Source organism: Balaenoptera physalus (assembly GCF_965194825.1).
Source record: "Balaenoptera physalus genome assembly, chromosome: 5".
NCBI classification, from domain to species: domain Eukaryota; kingdom Metazoa; phylum Chordata; class Mammalia; order Artiodactyla; family Balaenopteridae; genus Balaenoptera; species Balaenoptera physalus.
The window spans coordinates 50645720-50670263 of NC_138884.1; the positions used below are offsets into that span (position 1 = coordinate 50645720).

The 24544-nt window shown below is 36.9% G+C and overlaps 1 protein-coding gene across 8 annotated transcripts in view; it reads left to right on the forward strand.

Annotated features, from left to right (window-relative positions):
- The first annotated feature begins 305 nt into the window (after nucleotides 1-305).
- The window catches only part of PTPN13 (protein tyrosine phosphatase non-receptor type 13), a 224735-nt gene continuing 200496 nt past the window's right edge, over nucleotides 306-24544 (forward strand). For 4 of the 8 annotated variants that reach the window (XM_082463219.1, XM_082463217.1, XM_082463218.1 and 1 more), the window contains exon 1: nucleotides 307-763. The gene's annotated coding sequence lies outside the window, so the exon portion shown is untranslated. Of the gene's footprint in view, nucleotides 764-24544 lie in introns of all 8 variants that reach the window. The other 4 variants (XM_082463223.1, XM_082463216.1, XM_082463222.1 and 1 more) reach the window with 2 other exon arrangements.

Genomic DNA, 24544 nt, shown 5'->3' on the forward strand with positions numbered 1-24544 from the left:
GGCTACGAACTTCGCTGCCAGGCCATCAACCTGAGCGTCTGGCAAGCCAGAAGAACGCGAAAAGCCAGGCCCAAGATTCCGGTTGTCATGGGAACCTGGGCGCCTGTCTCCCCGGCGACCTCGTCCCTAGGGAGGGGGCGGGGCTGGAGGGCCGTCGGGCCAATGAGGCCGAGGGGACGGCGGGGTCGGAGATCCGCTGTGCTCCGGGAATCCGGGGAGGGTTGATTGACAGGAACTGGGCGGAGCCGGTGCGGACGCCTGAGGTGTAGCAGGAGTGGAGCGAGTAGCTCCGGCAGCCGCGGCGCAGCGAAGGTGACACACCATGATTACAACCCCTAAAGACCGTCTTGCTGGCGAGCAGCACTCCCTGGCTTCCCGGTCCGCCTCTGCCGCCTCGGCAGCGCTCGGAGCCGGCTGCAGAAGTTGAGCCGTTCCGCACCAGAGGGTTTGGCGAAGCCCTTGGAGGCGTACGAGGCAGCAGAGGGCCGGGAAGGGTGCGCGAGCGCTCGAGGGTCAGACGGTCGGCCGGGGTCGCGGCTGGAGGGGCGTTTCGGAGGCGTGGAGGAGGAGGAGATGCTGCTGCTCTTTTCCCCCTCCCCAGGCTCCTTCTCCAGCTCCTTCGGCCCACGCTCGCAGCCGCTTGGGGAAGAAGAGGCGGAGGCTCTCGGCGCCCGCGGGGGCTGCCGGCTGCCCACCCCGACGCCGCGTCCCCGCAGCCCTCGTCCCGCGCTCCAGTAGTAGGACCGGGTCTCCGGAAGAGCGGGTAAGGACGAGAGCTGCCTTGGGCTCTGGACTGCGGGTGCGGAAAGTGCCCAACAAAGTGCACCGCGCTCGCTCTCTTCCTCCTCTCTCTGCTTTTGCCCCAGCCCCTAAAATCAACCCTGCTGCCCTGGTGGAAGGAACTTTTTTTGGTTGGAGTGTTTTGGTGTGTTAGGTGGGGGTGGGGTTACCGGGGTGGGGAGGGATGAGAAGATGATGTTTTATTGTGAGTTAGGTAGATCCACCTTCTCCGCGGAGGAAAGTCGGATTCTCGGGAATTAAACCCCAGAGGGGGTAAGAGATTGTGGGGTAATAGAGAGTGACATTGCCCCATCATGCTACTACATCTCTGCTCTGTGCGTGCTAAGGGAAGGGCTCCCAGAGTCTGTTTCTAATTTCTGTAAATGATTGTGGACATGGTGTGGTTAGAGGCCGCCGAGAAGAATGTGTATATGTAAGGGCTCGGAGAAGAGGGGGTTGGGTGGTAGGGAAGAGGGGGCAGAGGGAGAGACACTGCCTGATGCAAGCTCTTTTATTGCTTTTCTCTGAGTGGAGCTAACCACCCCTCTCCCCCTCGCCTTTACTCATTACAAGATACTGTAGTACCGAAAGCCGGAAAGCTAAAGTTTGGTAGAGGCAAGAAAGTTTTTACAAAGTTTAATTTCCCTCTGTTGTGAATACATTGGAGAAGGGGGAATGGGGAGAAATATTACCACTAAAATAGATTAACAGCAATACAGTTTTCAATGGCCTTACACATATATGATCGACACCTCCACACACTTCCAACGAATCTCTTGGACAGCCTTGTGTCAGTTTCGTTTAATTGCATCTTTGAAAAAGCAAACGCGGTGACTTAATGGGGAGCTGCCTGGAACTGAGTTTACCTCTCAGAAAATGGGGCAATCGGGTTTGTTTTCAAGGCGGGGACCTAAACGAAATGTAGGACACCTGATCTGTGGGTTGAAGAGTGCAGGTAACTAATTAGAAAGATTTTAAAATTTAGATCTACAGAGTTTACTAAAAGATGGGGAAAAAATGGAAGTCGTTGTATTATGAAACAAGCGTTGGTATTTTCCCAAATTCTTGTTGACTGGGTTGGGAGGGTCAACATGAAAACTTGCTTCCTGCTCATTGGTTGTTTGTGTTGGTGCTATGATACAAATTATTTCTTATGTTAATATCATTAGCATTATTTATTAAGTTCATGCATGTATTGATTCAGTAAATTAGTACAGAGGCGAATTGACTGCTTTATTGTCCAATCTTAAGTTTATTATACTTTTTTCATAATAACTTTGTATTCTAACTTTGTTCTAGAGGCCTTGTGGAAGTATGTGTCGGGGAGATGGTAGGATGGAAGCTGGAATTAAAAATAGAAAAAATATCTAGGGTTAGTTATTAAGAAAAGGAACTAATTTGAAGTGTGTTTCACTTTTACATGAACTTTTTAAAAATTTTATTTATTTAATTTTTATTGGAATATAGTTGATACAATAACTTTTTTGAAAAATCTATTATGTAGGTTTGAATTTACACTTGTCCCACCAAAACTTTTACTTGCATGTAAAGCCTGCTGTTTTTCGGAGGGTGATTACCAGCATCTGAAAATATTTATAAATAGCTTATGTCACAAGAAACACACATACACAAACTATTAAAACCAGTGTCAGTTGCAAGGATGGATTTTGATACTATGGTGGGGTCAAAAGTTGTAAAACTTACATTATGTTTTTCTGGAAGCATGCCTCAAATGCAGGAAGTGAATGTGAGAATTGGCTAATTGTTTTTTTTTTTTTAATAAATTTATTTATTTATTTTTGGCTGTGTTGGGTCTTCGTTGCTGTGCGCCAGCTTTCTCTAGTTGCGGCGAGTGGGGGCTACTGTTCGTTGCGGTGCTCAGGCTTCTCATTGTCGTGGCTTCTCTTGTTGCGGAGCACGAGTTCTAGGCGCGCAGGCTTCAGTAGTTGTGGCACGTGGGCTCAGTAGTTGTGGCTCGCGGGCTCTAGAGCACAGGCTCAGTAGTTGTGGCGCACGGGCTTAGTGGCTCCGTGGCATGTGGGATCTTCCCGGGCCAGGGCTCGAACCCGTGTCCCTTGCATTGGCAGGAGGATTCTTAACCACTGCGCCACCAGGGAAGCCCTGGCTAATTGTTTTTGGTAGATGATAGGTATCAATCTTGAAATGAATGGAATTTATGTTTTTTTTTTTTTTAAATGCAAGTGCCATTTTGCAAGTGCCTTTTTTTTTTTTTTTTTTTTTTAGAGATTGGAGTTTATTTATTTATTTTTGGCTGTGTTGGGTCTTCGTTTCTGTGCGAGGGCTTTCTCTAGTTGTGGCAAGCGGGGGCCACTCCTCATCGCGGTGCGCGGGCCTGTCACTATCGCGGCCTCTCTTGTTGTGGAGCACAGGCTCCAGACGCGCGGGCTCAGTAATTGTGGCTCACGGGCCTAGTTGCTCCGCGGCATGTGGGATCTTCCCAGACCAGGGCTCGAACCCGTGTCCCCTGCATTGGCAGGCAGATTCTCAACCACTGCGCCACCAGGGAAGCCCTGTATTTTTTTATTAAGAAAAACAGGTCAAATCCTTGCTTTATTCTGCTTTTAATAGGTCAGGGATTGGATGAGGGGCATTGTAGCTTCCCTTATATCAATTGAGTATGTATTTTTCCAGTTCATCTTATTGCCCATTCCAAATGAGCTAGAGAAAGGGACTACTAAGAATAAGCTGCTGCAGCTTCTTCCTCTTTTTTTTTTTTTTAACATTTTTATTGGAGTATAAATGCTTTACAATGGTCTCTCTTTTTTTTGACAAGAGTTTGTAATTTTTAAATAAACTACAAAACGTTTTTTGTGGTATAATTAAATTGTAATTAATACCAATTGAAATCGAAAGGAAACACTGCCATACTCCAAGCCTGTGCATTTAGGAGTTACTCCTGTCAACATTTTCTTATTTTGGAATATGCTTTGGGAGAAGTCTGTGCTATTAATTAGAATAGAGAGTTGAAGGTTTTCTCCTCTCAGGCCTCTGATGTAACCAAGTGTGACTCATTTGAGTTAATGTCCCTTTACACTGCTGGAGCCTGAAAAAGGAGACAGGATATTGGGTCTCAGAATAGAAGGATTAGTGCTGATGGGAAGGGTGAGGGTCTGTTGCTCTGGATTTCCAATTTTTTCCACTGACAACTTTTCTTAATTTGAAAATTAAGATGGGTTGAACAACCCAGGAACTGGATTTAAAAAGCTTTTAATGAGTAATTAATATAGAACATCAATGATCTAAGCTAAAGTTACATAGTAACTGTAAGCATGTCACATCAAAACTGTGGTCTGTAAACTGCTCCACGAGGAGTAATTCCAGTAATCCTGTGAGTCTAGGGGGCAAAATGAAAACATCTTTAAGACCCTTGTCTTATTCTTGTTTAATGTCAGTCACTGTGAATAAGCATCCTGTTCTATCCTGTATGAAGAATGTATGACTGTAGCTAATAGCTTGTGAGGCAGTAGGAGACCAATTATTTAACTTCTTAGGATAGAAAGGCAGCAACTTCTAAATGGTCTAGTGTTGAGGCTGCTGTAGATTTGAACCACAGACGAACATGTTTTTCCCCGGGTTTGCTATCAGGTGCTTAGGAAATACAGGAACTGGTTTAAGCACCTGTTTAAGCGTGTTTGCCTTATCCTGTGCTCCACCACTGAATCCTGCTTTTTCTTTATTTTTCTTTGATTCCAGTATGAAAATTTATTGAAACAAACTTCCTCAGAGAGAATTCTGCTGTAGTATAAAGAATGTGGGCTTTACTGTCAGAGAAACATGTGTCCAAATCCTAGAGAACATCTTTAAATTTACTTTCCACATCTGTAAATAATTTAATAATATCTACTTCCCAAGGTATGTTGGGGATGAAATTAAATAATATAAGCAAAAGTGGCAAGTGCAGATTGACACTCAGTATTTAGTTTATTTCCTTCCCTTCTAATCTCTTTTATGTAATTGAATAACATTCAATAATAGCAAAAACTTATGATTGTACACCCAAATCATTCCTAAATGTTTAGAACATGTAACTCACAATAGCCCTCAGGGGTTTTGACTTGAATCTGTGTTGTTGGAAGGCCCTCTTTGCCTACCAGCAAAGAAATGTCTTTAGTTGCACACTGCATCTGTACTTAACAGTTTATTTTCTTTCTAGTTTAGTGATACTCTGGCTGCATGTTAGAATCACCTGGGTAGGTTTTAAAAATCTTTATGCCCAGGACTCAGTTCAGACCAATTAAACCAGAATCTTTGGGGGTAAGACCCAGACATCCTTATTTTTGGAAGTGCCCTAAGAAATTACAACATGGAGCCAACTTACAAACCAATATTCTAGTCCTCTCTAGAAGGTGAGTATAGAAAATTTGATTCCCACAAATGCAGCAACATTTTTATGTTGTGTTTTGGTATTTTCCTCTACATAAATCACAAGAATTTTTTAAAAATAAATATGTTTCAGAAGCAACTATGTATCTGCCCATCTACAGGATTTTTACTCTTTGAATCAGAATTTAAGGTATAAATATTTCCCTCCAGTTCCTTAGAGCTGCATATGTGGTTAAATTTAAATTAATTTAATTAGCTATCATTTAAAATTCAGTTCCTTATTCCCACTAGCCAAATTTTTTAAAAAATTTTATTGAAGTATAGTTGATTTTCAATGTTGTGTTTAATTTCTGCTCTATAGCAAAGTGACTCAGTTATACATATACATATATTCTTTTTCATATTCTTTTCCATTATGGTTTATCACTGGATATTGAATATAGTTCCCTGTGCTAAACAGTATGACCTTGTTGTTTATCCATCCTATATATAATAGTTTGCATCTGCTAATCCCAAATTCCCAGTCCTTCTCTCCCCCGACTAGCCAAATTTTAAGTGCTCAGTAGCCACTTGTGGCTAGTAGCCCCTGTTTTGAACAGCTCAGATATGGAATATTTCTATCATCACAGAAAGTTCTGTATTACCTAAAGGTTTTGAAATTTGTATTACAATTTCCCATCATCTGAAATGAGATAAATATGATATATATAGTCATTTCCTTTAGATGTATAATTTAAAATATATTATTTTTGATAGTTTTTTTTAAGTGAGGAGAAATATCACATTTTTAACGCTTTCCTCAATTCCTTGTACCTAGTTGTGAGGTTTTCCTTTTCCAAGTTAACTGAGAGGAGGAACTTGAGTGTCCTTATGTTTATCATTTATATCAGTATGCTCTGAATCCAACCAACGGCTTAATTGCTCTTGGGTACTACAACAGTTTCAGGAAATAGAGAAAGTCATCATTTCAACTTAAGTGTTGGAATTTGATTCAAGGTTTTTCTATCTGGGGAAGCTTTTTTTTTTCTTTTACAAATGGAGACTGTTAGTTGCCATATGGTACGATTGAATTTTCCAACAGAAAACCGTCTTATTAGTTTTAACATGAACATAGAGTTGCACGAGGGACTTTCTTTCCTTTTTAAAAAAAAATATTTATTTTATTTATTTATTTTTGGCTGCGTTGGGTCTTTGTTGCTGCATGTGGGCTTTCTCTACTTGCGGAGAGCGGGGGGCTACTCTTCGTTGCGGTGCATTGGCCTCTCATCGAGGTGGCTTCTCTTGTTGCGGAGCATGGGCTCCAGGCGTGTGGGCTTCAGTAGTTGTGGGACACGGGCTCAGTAGTTGTGGCTATCGGGCTCTAGAGCGCAGGCTCAGTAGTTGTGACGCACAGACTTAGTTGCTCCGCGGCATGTGGGATCTTCCCGGACCTGGGCTCGAACCCGTGTCCCCTGCATTGGCAGGCGGATTCATAACCACTGTGCCACCAAGGAAGTTCTGAGACTATTTCTTCCCACAAGAAAGCATTCCCTTCAACAAAAATGAGGTTCCTAAACAGTTTGAGATGGTTGAAAGCTAACACTATGTCGTGAATTTTAATGGTGTTTGTCACTTGTTAACTACTGATGCACAGCTTAGAAGAAACTGTACATGTAGTTCATCTCAGCTGCACCACCCCCCTTAGCACCTTAAAAAAAAAAATAAAAGTTTTCTTTATTGGTTTATTGTGTTGTGAGTAGAAACACACTAAAGTGGGTAGAAATGGAAACATTATTTTTAATTAAGTGTTCCTTTTTTTCCTTATTGGTAGACTGTTCATTTCTTTTAACATAAACACATGCTTTTTTAACTACTCAGTTCAGAAAAATTTGCATCCAAGATGTTGAGAGTTATTTTGTTGAAAGGATGTCTGATGGAATGTTTTGTATTCTATATCATTTTCATATTTTAATGCTTTTCCTCTTATTTCTCATGTAGTTGTGGAACAAAAATGAAACATTCTTGTTGAATAACTTAAATTAAGGTTAGAATGATTATATAATCTGAGAATGTGTTAAAAATATTCTAAGTTGGCGTATTTTTTTTTTTTTTTTTTAGGAAGAAAGGTAAAGCCTGAGAATTTTTTAAAAGAAGAGAACCCTTTTAAGAAACTTAGTTACTCTTAGCACTGCTTAAGTATTACTTAAGCACTTTTTCTAGAAAAGTGTAATTTTTAAAATAAACATTTAAACTATTAAGGGATTATTTATTTTAGGTCTTAGTGTAGTCATATATCTCTTCTGGAAAATATAATGTTGAAGTGAAAAGAAATAATCAGTGTTTTGACAGAGGAGTTTCCCTTATTTGTAAGGTTTTGAATGATAAATTCATTCTCTCAATGTCTTTCATATTCTTGACTTTGCTGAGATGTAATTTCATAGGATTAATTGAATATAATATTGATTAAATTCATTCTTCAAACAGTCTATTTTGATTTGACTCTGATGCTAGTTTCTATAAGTGAAGGAATGAGCTTCACGCGATGATTCAGATGCTACATATACCAGTTTTCTAAGTACTGTGCGAAAATTTACAGAAGCTAAAATGTATCCTTATGGCTGTACTTCATGAAAGCTGAAATAGGTGTTTCATTTTTTAAAAAAATGATCAACTATACTTCAATTAAAAAAAAACTCTTAGGGACTTCCCTGGTGGTGCAGTGGTTAAACTGCGAGCTCCCGGTGCAGGGGGCCTGGGTTCGATCCCTGGTCAGGAAACTAGATCCCACATACATGCTGCAACTAAGAGTTTGCATGCCACAAATAAGACCCGGTGCAACCAAATTAAATAAATAAATAAAATATTTTAAAAACCCCAAAAAACTCTTAGATTAGAAAAAGCAAAATAACTTATAATTTTTAAAAATATATAATAAATATAATTTAGTTTAGGAATATTCAATTATCAGATCAAAACTAGCTAAAACTATATTGTAGATATGTACCAGTCAGTTGAATTCAATCAGAACTTTGAAATTCTGACACTGCTTTGAGGTATACAGAAATAAATAACAGATAGTATATGTGTTATTACACAGTACCTGGCAGTATTGATGTTTTATTTGTAATTCAAGCCAACATATCCTTCAGTGTTCATAGTTATATAATTCTTACACTTACAAAGAAAAAACTAGACTATATTATTTTCCATTATTAAAATTTAATAGGAATTTCCTTCAATTTTTAAATAAAAGAAAATATTTTAATGTGATCACATAATATATCATACTCATTATATAGCTGAAGACCAAACAGAGCTACATTTTTAAAATAAGATTTCATCTTAATCTTTCTCTATGTTTATGTGTGTACATCAAGACTTCATCTAACTTCAAGGGTGTTTTAAGATTGTACTGAGATACTGAGATTTAATTTAAAAATAGATGATATTGTTCTTCTACCTAAAGGGATATTAAAGAATCACTGTTGGTAAACCAAGCCAGTTGAGTGTTTTTCTAGTAGCCGTAATGATGAATCTGGACTGATCTAACCATGTTCTGATGGCCAGCCCCCCCTTTTTTTAAATATATTTATTTATTTTATTTTATTTATTTATTTTTGGCTGCGTTGGGTCTTCCTTGCTGCGTGCGTGCCTTCTCTAGTTGCGGCGAGCGGGGGGCTACTCTTCGTTGCGTGCGTGGGCTTCTCATTGTGTTGGCTTCTCATGTTGCGGAGCACGGACTCTAGGCACGCGGGCGTCCGTAGTTGTGGCTCGCGAGCTCTAGAGTGCAGTCTCAGTAGTTGTGGTGCATGGGCTTCATTGCTCTGCGGCGTGTGGGAACTTCCCGGACCAGGGCTTGAACCCTTGTCCCCTGCATTGGCAGGTGGATTCTTAACAACTGCGCCACCAGGGAAACCCTGGTCAGCCCCGCCCCCCCCTTTTAATTGTTCTGTATTCAGTAAATGTACATTGAATTCCTGTTCTCTGCCGCGCACTCTACTAGGCACTGGTGATTCACAGAGAGGGCACATTTCCAAGATAGCAGATAAATGGAATAGTCTGTGGCCACATATATTTAATCATCTGAGTTCATGCCAAGTAAACCAATCTATTGACAGGATATATTGACACAGAACAGCTGTGAAGATACAAATTAAATCATATGTAAAAACTTTACAAACATGTGGGTACTGATCTGAATATATATGAATTGTTTTTAGATGTAGCTGTGCATTGTGTTGACCATTCCTCTTTGATTTAGAGACAACAGTATAGCATGGGATTTAGACCCTAGACTTTGGAGCCAGGCTGCCTGAGTTTTAATTTCTGACTCTGATATATAAGCTCTGTGACCTTGTGGAAATTTTCCCTGTGCTTTAGTTTTTTCATCTACAAAATAAGGATAATTACCAGGCTTCTTTTATGGGATTGTTGTAAGGACTAAATGATTAATTCATTAAAACATGTAAAGCAGTTGGAGCAGTGCCTAATGCATACTAAGTATTTAATAAATATTAGCTATTATTATTTTTGGTATACTTTTATTTATAACAGTTTTACTTATTTATCTATATTTATTTATTTATTTATTTATTTAATACCCTGGGTAAAGGTAATATATGAACTTAAATATGTTTTTTTGTTTCAAAGTTTATGGCCCTACTTTGTTTCTTGAGCTGCATGTTTCTGTTTCTTCCACTCATTACTTGGGCTTGTTGATATATGTAACCTGTGCCTAATTTTCACACACTTCGTGGAACTTGTGAAAATAAATGTCATCCTCTTCAGACTACCCTTTTTTTTTTTGGCCATGCTGCGCGGCTTGTGGGATCTTAGTTCCCTGACCAGGGATTGAACCTGGGCTATGGCAGTGAAAGTGCCAAGTCCTAACCACTGGACCGCCAGGGAATTCCCAAAACTACTCATTTTCAGAACCCTACACATCTCCTGTTTTGGAGTTACTTTTAGAGCATATGGCATGTTGTTTTTGAAGATCCTTTGTAGTGGCACATCTCTTCTTTGAGAATAGGTTTGATTCAAGTAAATGATATATTCATGTTCTACAAAGGTGAATGATTTAGGAGGACTTAATAATTTCAATTAAAATGAAAAATGATTATAAAGTAAAAGGAGTGATTTTTTTAAAAATTTGTATTTATTTATGGCTGTGTTGGGTCTTCGTTTCTGTGCGAGGGCTTTCTCTAGTTGTGGCAAGTGGGGGCCACTCTTCATCGCAGTGCGCGGGCCTCATTATCGCGGCCTCTCTTGTTGCGGAGCACAGGCTCCAGACGCGCAGGCTCAGTAGTTGTGGCTCACGGGCTTAGTTGCTCCGTGGCATGTGGGATCTTCCCAGACCAGGGCTCGAACCCGTGTCCCCTGCATTAGCAGGCAGATTCTCAACCACTGCGCCACCAGGGAAGCCCTCTAGTATGTTTTGATTAGGTCACTGACTATGCTTTGGTTATCAGATGTTTTACATGTAAGATCTTTTTAGACATAGTAGCTACATATTTACTTTAAAACTAAAACGGTTGACATCTTAAAAGAAATAAAATGGGCAAATTGGCCATGCCCCCGTGAATATGTGAAAAATATGGAAATTGGTAGGAAAAAATACCCACAGGATTATTTGACTACAGTTAAAATAGCAACAATTATAAATGTTTTACAAGTAATATAAATTAATTTTTGTTGTAATGTCTTTTGTTTCTTAGATAAACTAATTATACAGCTGTAGAGTATTTGACTGACTGCTCTGTGTTCAGAATTGTTTTCAGTATATTGAGAAATATTAAAAAATAAAAGGAAAAGGTTCCTACCAAAAAACTTAAAATCTAGGTTTAAAAAAAACACAGGAAAGATAGGAAACCATTATATATTAGAAAACAATGAATAAATGCTCTAAAATTTTGAGGAGGAAAGTGTGGCTTAGTCACAGGATTCACTTGGGTAGAGCTTGAGCTGTCTTGAAGATGTTATTAATGTCTGGGAAAGAGCATGGTGTATCACAGGGCAGAATAAAAGATATGAGTGAGTCAATTCAGGAGAGAGGAAGTGTTAAGGAGTGCTGAAGGTGGCATGTGAAAATGAGAAGAGTAGGGGGACAGAGAAGGAAGTGCCTAAAGAGTAAAAGAACTAGGAAAGTGTAATGTTAAAGATAATGCATTAGGAGAGTCTGTCAAGGAGTATGTGACCAGTTGCAACAGATGCCATAGGGAGCCAGCAAAAGATGATGGAAGAAAAGTAGAAGAAAAAGAACAGTGTGATCAGTTGAGTGTTATTACCTTCAACACCATTTTACTATACTGATAAGGAGAGGAATAGGAAGGAAGTTGAAATGGAGGATGGTATTTGGTGGCAAAATAGATGAGATTCAAATGATCTGAATGATTTCATGAGTCAGAAAAAATTTCTTTGTAAAATTGATGGTGACAGAACAGATTCTTCATGAGATTAAGAGATTTAAAGTTCCAGAAAGGTGAAAAAGACTCTCTCTTTATGAGGCTTTGTCTGGATGGGAAGGAGTGAGCTCTAGGTAGAGTTGTTAGCTTTGGTCAGGAGGAGAGCAGCTTTTTCTGTAAGATTGAAGGGAGTGTTACAAAGATAGACGTGGGCCTGTTGAAGAATAGAAATGAAAATAAGAGAATTCTGTAAGAGAATTTACACTTAATGCAGTTATCTTCAGAAAGTGCCGTCAGAAGAGGCAAGCTTGTCTGCTTTTAACTATGATTCGGGAGTGGTGAAAAATTGGAAGTTTGAAGAGAGATGTAAAGGTTAGAAATCATCACTGTTGGGAGAGTAATGGGAGATCGATAAATGATTTATAGGCTTTATCACTTTGAAGTTGAAAATTTGAACATTGATGGCCTAAATCCACATCTGCAGAAAACAAAGGGTAAGGTATAGGGGTTACTGCAATCTGCAGTGGTCAAGTGAAATATGGGGCCTAGAGTAATGAGGAAACTCAGTGAGGCTGGGAAGATTGGTTGAAATGGAAAGTGATTTTACTCAGCACTTTCTGAATTTGCTCAATAAGCCAACTACTGACTGAATCAAAGATATTTATCATTTGCTGCTATCTGCCACTTGTTAGAACAAGCTGACAAAGGATCTTGACTCCGAGTAAAGTGTGTATGTTGTTTGTTCAGTTTATGTGGATTAGTTACTGCTTGGGACACTTAACCTGCAGTTGGGGATTGTATTTAAAAGGGGTCATATAAACCATAAATTCAGAAAAAGTGTTTAAATAAAAATCTCATCCTGTTGTTTAATATTGTGCTATAGTAGTCGGGTTTTTTATGTGCCACTAGTGTGACTTTACTGTCAGTCTTTGTACTTATTTATTATGATGATAGTTATCACTAGGATTCAAAATTGTTAATTAATTGGGAATCTCTTCTGCAAATTGCTTTGGCTACAAAAAAATTTTCTATCCTTTTCTTAGATGTTAGCATTATACTTGGCAGATAGATCAACTCCTAAAAAAGTTTTGAAACTCATTTTTCCATTTTTAATTCAGATAAATGTTTTATCTGCTATACCAAATGTGATGTAAAAAGTAAAATTCAAAAATATATTCAGTATTTTACCAACTCAGGACTTGATTTATTTTTGAATTCCTGAAACAACGTATTACAAAACTTCTTGGCTATCTACAGATACTTGGTTGATTGCCTGAAGTCACCTAGTTGATTGTTAAGTAACAGCAAAATTCAATGTAGGCCTCTACAAATAGTGTCTTAGCTGGCCAAATCATCTAAAGGATTAATTGCCATTGCTTTGATTAATAAAGTGTATATAATGGTGGCTGGTGCATTTTCCTTTTCTGCTTTTTGTATTACCAAATAGTTCTAAAAAAAAAAAATCTAGAGGAAATAATGTTACTCTAGCTTATAAATTACTCTTGGTTCACTTAGACAGCATCTTTTAAAATATATTTCACCTCCTAATCATGTGAAAAAGACCTAATCAGGAATTTATTGTCTCAAGAGAAACAGTTTCAATGGTATATGCTATAAACAACAAAATTCATGTTTATGATAACTTTAAAACTATTAATCTTTTAAGAAGTTATTTAAATCCTCTTTTACTACCCTAATGAGGGCCATTGTAAAGGTTTTCATTTCTCTATATTGTGACAATTAGCTTTTTAGACTGAATAATACTTTAAAAGCTAATTATATGATGCAGCAGTTTGTAAATATGCACCCGTGCCATTATAATCTGTAGATTAAGCCAAAAATTTATACACAAACCACACATGTATGTTTATGATATCTTTCAGATCACCTAAAGGAACAGTGAAAATGGTTACAATGATGAGATACTATTTGTGTATTTACTATAAGAATTTAAAATAGGATATTATTTATCTTTACAACGAATCTGTGAGATAGATGTTATTATTCTTATTTTACAGATGCGAAAACTGAATCTTAGAGAGGCTCGATGAGTTGCCATAGGTCACACAGCTGGTTGGTAGTGGAGTAGGGATTTTGAATCCATGTCTGTCTGACTCCAGTCAATTGTCTTAACCATAACTTCTCATGTGAATAGTATCTTTTATTTAGTTATTTAGTTATTGATTGATTGATTGTATCTTTTAAAACAAGCAGAATCAAGGAGAGGCAAAAAATTACCTCAGTTTACATAGAAAGTGTGAAAGAGAACTCCATAGTCTGTTGGAATCTAAGTTTATGCAGTCGTTCAGAAGCTTTCAAACAGTTGTTCTTGCATTGGTAGTGTATTTTACTTTCAGCTTGTTTTACCCCCAAGGTCTTCACCCTACTATCCTGTGGTTTTTCTAGCATCAAGTTCCTATAAACTGTTAAATAAAGACAAAAATGTGTCCTTTTGAAAATCTTTTTAAAATGTTTATATGCTCATCACAGTATTATTTGTAATGGTATAAAATTGGAAACAACATAAATAGCTTACAGAGGAGGCATGGTTTAAAGTACTATTCTAAATCCTTATAATGGAATTTTGTGATCATCAAAAATTAGGTTGATAAGAGGTTTTTAATAACATGAAAATATAATGTTAAATAGAAAAAAGATAAAATTTAGTAAACAAAGCATGATTATAGACATAGTTTTCATTTTCTTTACTTTTTATGAAAACTTTCAATGTTAAAAAGGCCAGGGAGAAAACCCAAAATGCCCCAAATAGTGATATATAAGGGAAAACCAACCTGTTTTAGAAGTAGAAAGATTAGAATGTGCAGAATTAATGATATATAAAATTTGTTCTTTTGAGTTGAGAAATATTTTGCCTGGTGATTTTTTTCTAATATGGAAGGAGCTTACTGATATTAATACATCGAATTATCTTAGCCAATGCTTTAGGCAAACTAGAAGATGTAGTTGAGGCTGGGTTACTTTTCATGAGGGTGTTTAGATAATAATGATAATACACACTTATAAAATGTACTGTTTAGTAAAAAATTAATTCCTCCAAACAACCTTAAGGTAGATACTACTAATATCTCCATTTTTTCAGGTAAGGAAACCGAGGTAGAGTTAGATTCATTTGCCCAGAGTAATTAAGCAGAAGAGCCAGCATTTTGAATCTAGGTAGTCTGGTCCCAATGCCTGTGCACTTAATTGCTACACACTAGATAATTTTAATAGTGAAAATCATTTGTAACTTTTAGTTCAGGGTTAGGACTAATGATCTTATTAAGGTGTGAACAGTTTATGACCAACTCTCCATTCCATTCTTAGTGCATTTAAAAATTGTCCTTTGGTTTGGTTGACAGCTGTATTTACAGAGCCCCAAACTGTTGGTGACTGCTAACAAAGTTTCTTTTCTTCTCCTTTGAATCAACTCTTTCAGTAGGCTTGCATGCTTTGTATGTGGTGGTGTAGAAAGTGTCTGATAGGAGAACTCCAAAAGTTTCTAAATTTTAGTTTATCATACGGTTTTAAAACTCATTCACAATATAAATTGACTGACATTTGCTCTTATTTGGAGAAGTGGAATTATATCCTGGAGTTTTTTTTTTTTTTTTTTTTAACCTGGAGTTCTTTGAAACATAAAAATCTCTATTAACCCTTTCCCTTAACTGTCTTCACGTCCTTTTTTCTCTTCTACTTACGAATTGTATACTAATTCTTATGCAAGTAGTTAGATGATCTTTTATTAAGTGAACAGTTTTCTTGCCCACAGACTTTAATTCTTTTAGCAGGTAAAATTTGTTTTATTATTTTAAAGTATCTTATATTTTAGAATAGATAAAACATGTGTATTGTACAAGATTGAAAAGTACAAAAATTGAAATTGTCTTTTTATTCGTATCTCCAGGTCCCCTCCAGGGGTGCTATTCTGTAGCCTTCATTTTCAGTAATGTCACCAGAGCCAGGAGAAAACATTAATGAACAATACACCAAACTGATGTTTTAGTCTTCTTTAACAGGAAACTTTACATGTACCCTCTTAGTATGCTAAAAAGCTCTTTGCTATTGAAAATAATTTATACAAAATCTTCCTTTTTTATATATTAAACAATATATCTTTATTTTTCTGGTTTTCTTTTTCTCCCCCCCTCAAATTACCTCATTAGTCAGACATTTCTCACACTTTTGACCTGTTAATCCCCATTCTTTTGTTACCAGTTAGAAATCTGTTAGTAGTAAAAGCAAACTTGAATGTCTTACCATTAATATACTGTTTTGTTTGTTAAGTTGTTAATATACTGTTTTGTTTGTTAAGTTGAACATTTTCTTTTAACTGAGGTTGATAAATATTTGGTACAGCTGAACTTGGATCATTTTACCGTTGAAAGGGGAACTTAGATCTATTTCAGTTCTCTTATAGAGCATTGAGTTACAAAGAAACTCCAATATATAGAAATTTTTGGTATATAGAAATTCGGTATATAACAATTTTTTTAATGTGCTTGCTCTTCTGGTTTTCTTGTTGAAGCATGAAAACTGAAGACTATGTATGGAGTTACTCTTACTGTATACCCAAAGTTCAGATTTATTTCCTGCTTAAATAGAGTGCAGTGGGAGGAAAAGTATGCCAGAGCATACTTTTCTAATAACATTGTTTTTGGTTCTTTGTAATTGTGCTTCCTTTTATGTGTACCTTTTGAAATGTAAGCAAAAGGTAGGGTAGATTGTAGGTTCCAAACATGAGCTGTAGCTGAATTATCTATGAATTGGTTAAAAATAAACATTTTGGGATACTTCCTAGACCCTCAGGAATTTATAGTTTTAAAATGTGCCCCACATGCAGCTTTCCTAAAATTGGTGGAAAATAAGTACACTTTTTATTGTATCTTTCTAGGAATCCTATCTCTCCTTTTAAAAAAATAGATATTTCCGTCATGCTTTTATAAATTTGTTCTGTAAGTTAAAAAAATATAAGTTAATTTGTTGGGATAATATTATACATACCCTTGAGCAGATGTCACTAGCCTCAGTACCTGTAGGGGCAAGAAGGGCCAAAGATAGTTGAGGGTAGAGGAAAACAATGAATGATGGATATTGTAAAGAACTAAAGGGCTCAGACTGTAGCTAAAGTGGACATCTGCTACCCACCTTGAGTGCTCCTTTTTTCCCAAGATTTTTATGTGAAATCTCTCTAATATGTGAAATCTTTCAATTTATAAATATTGGCACAAATTCACACTTTTGTAAAATATGGTGTTGGGCCATTGCTCTCTCTATAAGCCAAACACATGTCTGCAGGCCAAATAAAGCCCATGGGCCACCAGTACACAACCCATGCCCTGAACTACCTTACACTTGTATGAACTACCTTATACTCGTATGAACTTGACATATTTTGTTTTGACATTTATTAAGGGATAATAATGATGATAATGCTTCCAGCTGTCTGCCTTGATTAATATTTCACTTTAGCATATTAGTCGTATAAACATTGGATTTTTGTGTAGGAGGAAAGAAAAGAATAAGACTATTTTCTAAAATATATAGAGGATAATGTCTGATGTGTAAATGTATCAGAGACTTGGTTCCATGATTTTTCTTAGAGAAATTTTGTTCTCAATCCCTTTCTTTCTCAAAGTCTGTCATTCTTCCTTTTTCCTGCTTGTACATTCAGTATCTCCATGCTCTTCCCATGAATGTTCTTTTCATTTGCAAGAGTTACTAAAGAAAAATCTTTTGTACAGAAACTCTATAGAATGAAAATCACTTTGTGACTGACTTAGCTGCACAAACTTTGAGACATTCTTCACCATAGCATTAAAATTCCTTAGCCCTAGTACTATTTCTTTCAAATGTGCTTTCTAAACAGAAGAATGACTGCCTTTAAAGCAGTTAGTGAAAAGACTCACACAGAAACAATCTAAGGAGGCAGCCTCATAACCATGTAAGATTTGACCCCAATCCATCAGGAGGGATGATTGAACTGAGATGCCATTTACAGTGGCTCAATACAGAGAAATAAACATAATAAACTAGCAAAACTTCCTCTTCTAGCCAAGATGGAGTAACAGGGACAAGATTTATCCTTCTGTCCACAACAGCTAAAAAATGGACAAAATATTGGAAACAGCAGTTCTCAAGCCACTGGACATCAGGCAGTGAAAGACAGTGATATCTCTGAGTGACAGAAATAAGATGAGCCTTACAATTGCTCAGGTTGCTAACTTGAGAGAGTTTCTAGACTGTGGTGCAAGGTGTGGGAAACCAGGTGGAAAATGGTACAGAACCCTGAATTGAGGACATACTGCTGAAAGTCTGGGGAGATTAAGACAGCCAGAGTTAACAGGACAGAGTAGTAGAGAGGTGAGAATACACACACAGAGAACCCCAGAGGTCTACAGAGGGTCCCCTTCATGTATTCACCTGAGTACTCAATACGTACATGCATGTAAGGAAACTTGCTGAGCTGGAGGGGAACCATACAAAAGGGTTAGAAGGGACAATATTTGTGTATGCTGGCATGGCTGGGAATAGTGCCTGTTTCCACAGACCAGATTGGAGAACCTCAAGATTCACAAGACATTAGGTACAGTACACGAAAGAATCTTGCCCCATCAATGAGCCCTAGATTGAGCATTGCTCTGGGCCAGACTAACAAATCTTCAGAGCTAGACCCAAAAGGATCAAATTTACAAGTTTTCAAGTAATGTAACTTCATCCCCAAGCAAAACTCAAGAATACGTATAAACATATTCAGCATCCAACAAGATAAAATTCACAATATATGGCATCTAATCAAAAATGTCCAGGCATGCAAAGAAACAGGAAAATATGACCTATAATGAGAAGATAAATTGATCAAACTAACTCAGAACTGACACAGAGGTTAGAATTAGCAGATAAGTGCATTAAAGTAGTTTTTATAACTGTACTCCATATGTGCAAAAGTTAGTAGGAACACATTGAACTTCTAAATATGAAAACTATAATGTCTGAGATGAAAAATACATGGGATGGGATTAATGACAGGTTAAACATTATAGAAGAAGAGATTAGTAAACTTGAAGACATGCCAATATAAATTATTCAAAGTGAAACACAGAAAGGAAAATAATTTTTGAAAATGAACAGAGCATCAGTGAGTTGTGAGATAACTTCAGGTGGCCTAATATACATGGAATTTGAGTCCCTAAAGGAGAGGAGAAAGAAGGCCATGATGAAAAAATACTTGAATAAATAATGGCTGAAACTTTTCCAAATTTGATGAAATCTATAAACACCCAGTTCAGAATCTTAATGAACTCCAAGCATAAGGAACATGAAGAAGATTACTCCAAGGCACATCATATTCAAACTGTTCAAAATGTATAATAGAGACAGCCTTAAAGGCAGCCAAAGAAAAAAAGAGGAATAAAAATAAGGATAACAGTATGTTTCTTGTCAGAAACAGTGCAAACAAGAAGACAGTGCAGCAACATCTTTAAAGTACTGAAAGAAACTGTCAACCTAGAGTTCTCTACCCAATGAAAATCTTTTAAAAAAATGAGGTGAAATAAAGACTTTTTCAGAGGTAAAATAGCTAAAAGAATCCATCACCAGCAGACCAAGAAATGTTGAAGTCCTTCAGGCAGATCAGGCAGAAGGCAAGTGATACCAAATGGATAGCAAATAAAATGCTAACTACACTGGTAAAATATATATGATATTTTTCTTGTTATTTAAATGTCTTTAAAAGGTAATCTATCAAAAGCTGAGAAAAGTAGAATTCATAGATTCACTCTATAAAAATCCCAAAATGCAATAATGAAATAATAATGGCTAACATTTTGACCACTTACTATGGGCAAGGAGTTTTACCTGTATCATTTGATTTAATCCATCTAACAGTCCTTTAAGTACCATTGTTGTTACTTTGAGGAAAGTAAGCTATACGAGGGTGCAATAACTTGTCCAAGATTACACAACTATTAAATGGATGAGCAAGGACTTAAACTCATTCTGACTCTAAAGCTTAGATACTTTACCATTTTTCTACATTGCCTTCCCAGGGAAGGAGCAAATAGTATAGAACATGTGATCAAAGGTCAAAGAGGATCAAGGAAAGAGTCAAGGAGGAAGGAATAAAGAGGAGCTGGCAGACAGCTTGGCAGATATCATCAATTCCTATCATCACCGATTATTTCTAGTTGGATGGTCAAGGCCACTCAAGATGACACTTTTAACTCTAATTTTTAAAAATTCATTAATTAATTTATTTATTTTTGGCTGTGTTGGGTCTTCGTTGCGCGCAGGCTTTCTCTAGTTGCAGCGAGCGGGGGCTACTCTTCGTTGCTGTGCATGGGCTTCTCATTGCGATGGCATTTCTTGTTGCAGAGCACGGGCTCTAGGCGTGCGGGCTTCAGTAGTTGCAGCAGACGGGCTCAGTAGTTGTGTTACACAGGCTTAGTTGCTCCACGGCATGTGGGATCTTCCCAGACCAGGGCTCGAACCCGTGTCCCAGGCATTGGCAGGCAGATTTTTTTTTTAAGGTATTCTTTTTTTTTTTTTTAAACATCATTATTGGAGTATAATTGCTTTACAATGTGTGTTAGTTTCTGCTTTATAACAAAGTGAATCAGCTATACATATACATATATACCCATATCTCCTCCCTCTTGTGTCTCCCTTCCATCCTCCCTATTCCACCCCTCTAGGTGGTCACAGAGCACTGAGCTGATCTCCCCATGTGGCGCAGCTGCTTCCCACTAGCTATCTGTTTTACATTTGGTAGTGTATATATGTGAATGCTACTCTCACACTTCGTCCCAGCTTACCCTTTCCCTTCCCATGTCCTCAGGTCCATTCTCTACATCTGCATCTTTATTCCTGTCTTGCCTTTAGGTTCATCAGAACCTTTTTTTTTTTTTAGATTCCATGTGTATATGTTAGCGTACGGTATTTGTTTTTCTCTCTCTGACTTACTTCACTCTGTATGGCAGACTCAAGTTCCATCCACCTCACTACAAATGACTTAATTTTGTTTCTTTTTATGGCTGAGTAATATTCCATTGTATATATATGCCACATCTTCTTTATCCATTCATCTGTCGATGGACACTTAGGTTGCTTCCATGTTCTGGCTATTGTAAATAGAGCTGCAGTGAACATTGTGGTACATGACTCTTCTTGAATTATGGTTTTCTCAGGGTATATGCCCAGTAGGGGGATTGCTGGGTCCTATGGTAGTTCTATTTTTAGTTTTTTAAGGAACCTCCATACTGTTCTCCATAGTGGCTTTATCAATTTACATTCCAACCAACAAGGCAAGAGGGTTCCCTTTTCTCCACACCCTTTCCAGCATTTATTGTTTGTAGATTTTTTGATGATGGCTGTTCTTACTGGTGTGAGGTGATATCTCATTGTAGTTTTCATTTGCATTTCTCTAATGATTAGTGATGTTGAGCATTCTTTCATGTGTTTGTTGGCAATCTGTATATCTTCTTTGGAGAAATGTCTATTTATGTCTTCTGCCCATTTTTGGATTGGGTTGTTTGTTTTTTTGATATTGAGCTGCATGAGCTGCTTGTAAATTTTGGAGATTGGCAGGTGGATTCTTAACCACTGCACCACCAGGGAAGTCCCCTCTAATAGTTTTTTAAATATAAAATTTACACAGATGTGGGAGCCAGTGAGTTCAGATATCTTGTTTTTAACTTCACATAGTTCAGAATGTGCTCTCTGGACTTATGGAAGGGAGAGAAACATAACCCTTGTCTGTCCAGGGAGGTGGTGAACCTCTCTGTTCAGGGAGCCAGCTCTTGTATCACCTCAGCTAATTCTCTCACCAACTGAGTGGACTACAGGCCTAAGTTATTAAATATTTTTCTCTTTCATTTTTAAATAACAATTGTAACATTTTACAACATTACTTACAAGATCAGCTAACCAGAAGAAAAAGTAATTTGACTTGTACTAATAATAACAGTGTTGAAGTCACATGGGAATGGTTTAAAAATACCTATGGATAAAGATTGGTGCTTTTTAATGTGCTTGTATTTTCTTATGTTTAATAAACTTTTTCTTGTTTTAAAAAATAATTTATTTTAAACGAAAATAACAGTGTAGTATGGAGGTTACAACACATGTAAAAATAAAATGCATGGCGTCAGCACAAAAGTTGGGAGTAGAGCAATGAAAGTACAGTTGACCCTTGAATAACACCAGTTTGAACTGCCTGGGTCTACTTATATGCCAGTTTTTTCAACAGTAAATACTATAGCACTTTGTGATCTGTGGTTGGTTGACTCTGTAGATATGGGGGAACCACGTATATGGAGGGATGACTATAAGTTATACACAGATTTTCAACTACACAGAAGGTCAGTTCCCCTAATCCCTGTGTTGTTCAAGGGTTAACTATATACAATTGTGGGTTCTTATATGAAATGGTATAATATCATGTCAAGGTAGACTGGGATAATTTAAAGATGTGTACTGTAAACTGTATAGCAATGACTAAAATAACAAAAAGAGTTATAGCTAAAAGCTAACGAAAGATATAAAATGGAATCATGAAAAATATTGTTAATCCAAAGGCAGGAAAATAAAAAAAGAGGTGAGAGGAAAAACAGATGGGACAAATAAAAAAAAAAATAGCGAAACAATAAATACAACTATATTAATAATCACATTTAATGTAAATGGCTTAAACACCTCAATTAAAAGGCAGAGCTTGTCAGATTGCTTACAGTTTGGTCTTGATTTTTAAATCCAATCTTAATTGAAAGTAAAAGAATGGGAATTCCCTGGCAGTCCAGTGGTTAGGACTCGGCACTTTCGCTGCTGTGGCCCAGATTCAATCCCTGATTGGGGAACTAAGATCCTGCAAGCTGCATGGCATGGCCAAAAAAAATAAAAAAAGAAAAGAAGGTAAAAGGATGGAAAAGATACACCACGTTAATACTAAGTAAAAGAAAATTGACTAAATTAGTATGAGACAAAGTAGATCTCAGAATGAAGAATGTGACCAGGGTGAAAAAATATCATTTCATAATGACAAGAGAGTCCATTCATTAAGAAGATGTAAGAGTTCTAAACATTTATGCACCTAATAACAGAGCCTCAATATACTCAAAGCAAAAACAGAGCTGCAAGTAAAAATTGACAAATCCACAATTGTAGCTACAGATTTCAATATGCCTCTCTCAGGAGCTGACAAAACATACAGTTGTACCTTGGAGATATTGTGGGTTCAGTTTCAGACCACCACGATAAATCGATCCTTACAAATATTTTGGTTTCCCAGTGCATATAAAAGTTATGTTTACACTATACTGTAGCCTATTAAGTATGCAGTAGCATTATCTCTAGAAAAACAATGTACTTATCTTAATTAAAAAATAATCAGCTTGCTTGACGCAGGGTTGCCACAAACCTTCAATTTGTAAAAACTCAAAATCTGTGAAGTAATAAAGTGAAGCTCAATAAAACAAGGTATGCCTGTAGAAAATCAGTAAGGTATAGAAGAGTTTAATAACATAATCAACTAACTTAACATTTATAGAACACACCACCCAACAACAACAGAATGCACATTCTTTTCTAGTGGACACAGAATAATTACCAAGGTAGTTCATGTTCTGGGCCACAAAACAAGTTTTAATGCATTTAAATGTATTCAAGTCATATAAAGTGTCTGGGAAATTCTCAAAAAGTTGAAAACTAACACACTTCTAAATAACCCATGGCTCAAAAAAGGAAATGAGAAAGTATATTGTTTGGGATACAAATGAAAACACAATACATAAAAATGTGTGGGATGTAAACTCCTAAAGCAAGACTTGGGGGAAAATTTATAGCACTAAATACCAATAGCAGAAAAGAAAATATGTCTCCAACCAGCTTTCTCTTAGAAAAAGAAGCAAAGTAATAAGTAGTAGAAAAGTAAGTAGAAGAAAGGAAAGAATGAAGATCAGAGGAGAAATCAAACAGAAAAGAGAAAGGAAAAAAAATGCAAAAAAAAAAAAAGCAATGAAACCTAAAGTTGATTCTTTGAGAAGAGCAAGTAAATGTATAAACCCCTAGCCAGACTGATCAGGAAAAAGAGAAGACACTAACTACCAATATAAGGAATGAGAGAGGTGACATTGCAACAGATTCTGCACTTATTAAAAGAATAGTAAGGGAATATTATCAGTGATTTTATGCCAATAAATTCAACAACTTAAAATGAAATAGACAATGAGAGCTACCAAAGTATAGGCACTCTCCAACTTAGATATTACTGTATCTTCTGTTAGGAAATGAAAAATCTTCCTACCATGTTTCGTTTATTTTTTGCTTTTCTGGAGAAATTAAAATTATAAAACCCCAAAGAGTCTTCAGATAACTCTATTTTACTTTTACAGAATCAATTCTTTAGAAGGCTTGGAAAAGTACTTACAAAGATTCTTTCAGTTACAAATGATAAAATTGTTTTATTTTAAAATACTGAACATAGCCTGGAGGTAGAAGGTTCAAATGTTTGTTCAGCAGCTCAGTCATGCATTTTATAAGGTTCTCTTTTGTTTGTTTGTTTGTTTTTGGCCTACTGTTCTTCTGAATATTATCTTGAATCCTTAGGCTTTTACTCTAGTAGTTGCAATACATATAGCTGCCACAGTTCCAGATACCGCCTATAGACACTTCACAACTCAGTTTCCATGATTTGCTAGGAGGACTCACAGGACTCTTCACAATAGAGTTATTACAACAAAAGGGTGCAAAGCAAAATCGACAGAGGGGGAAAAAGGCAGTGTGGCAAAGCCTGGAGGAAACCAGGAGCAAACTTCTAAGAGCCCTCTCTCAAGGGAATCACGCAGGATTAATTAGTTTAAAGGAATTGCTCTTTATTGTAATATTGCAAATTTATTTTCACACAGGAGTCTTTGTCTACACTATTATATGGTTGATTTTCCAAATTGATGAGATATTTTTCAAAAAGGATCACCTTATTTACCATAAGAACTTTCATCATTTCTCAATGAAGTTATTATTTTTTGGTTTGACTTTTAAGAATTTCCTTT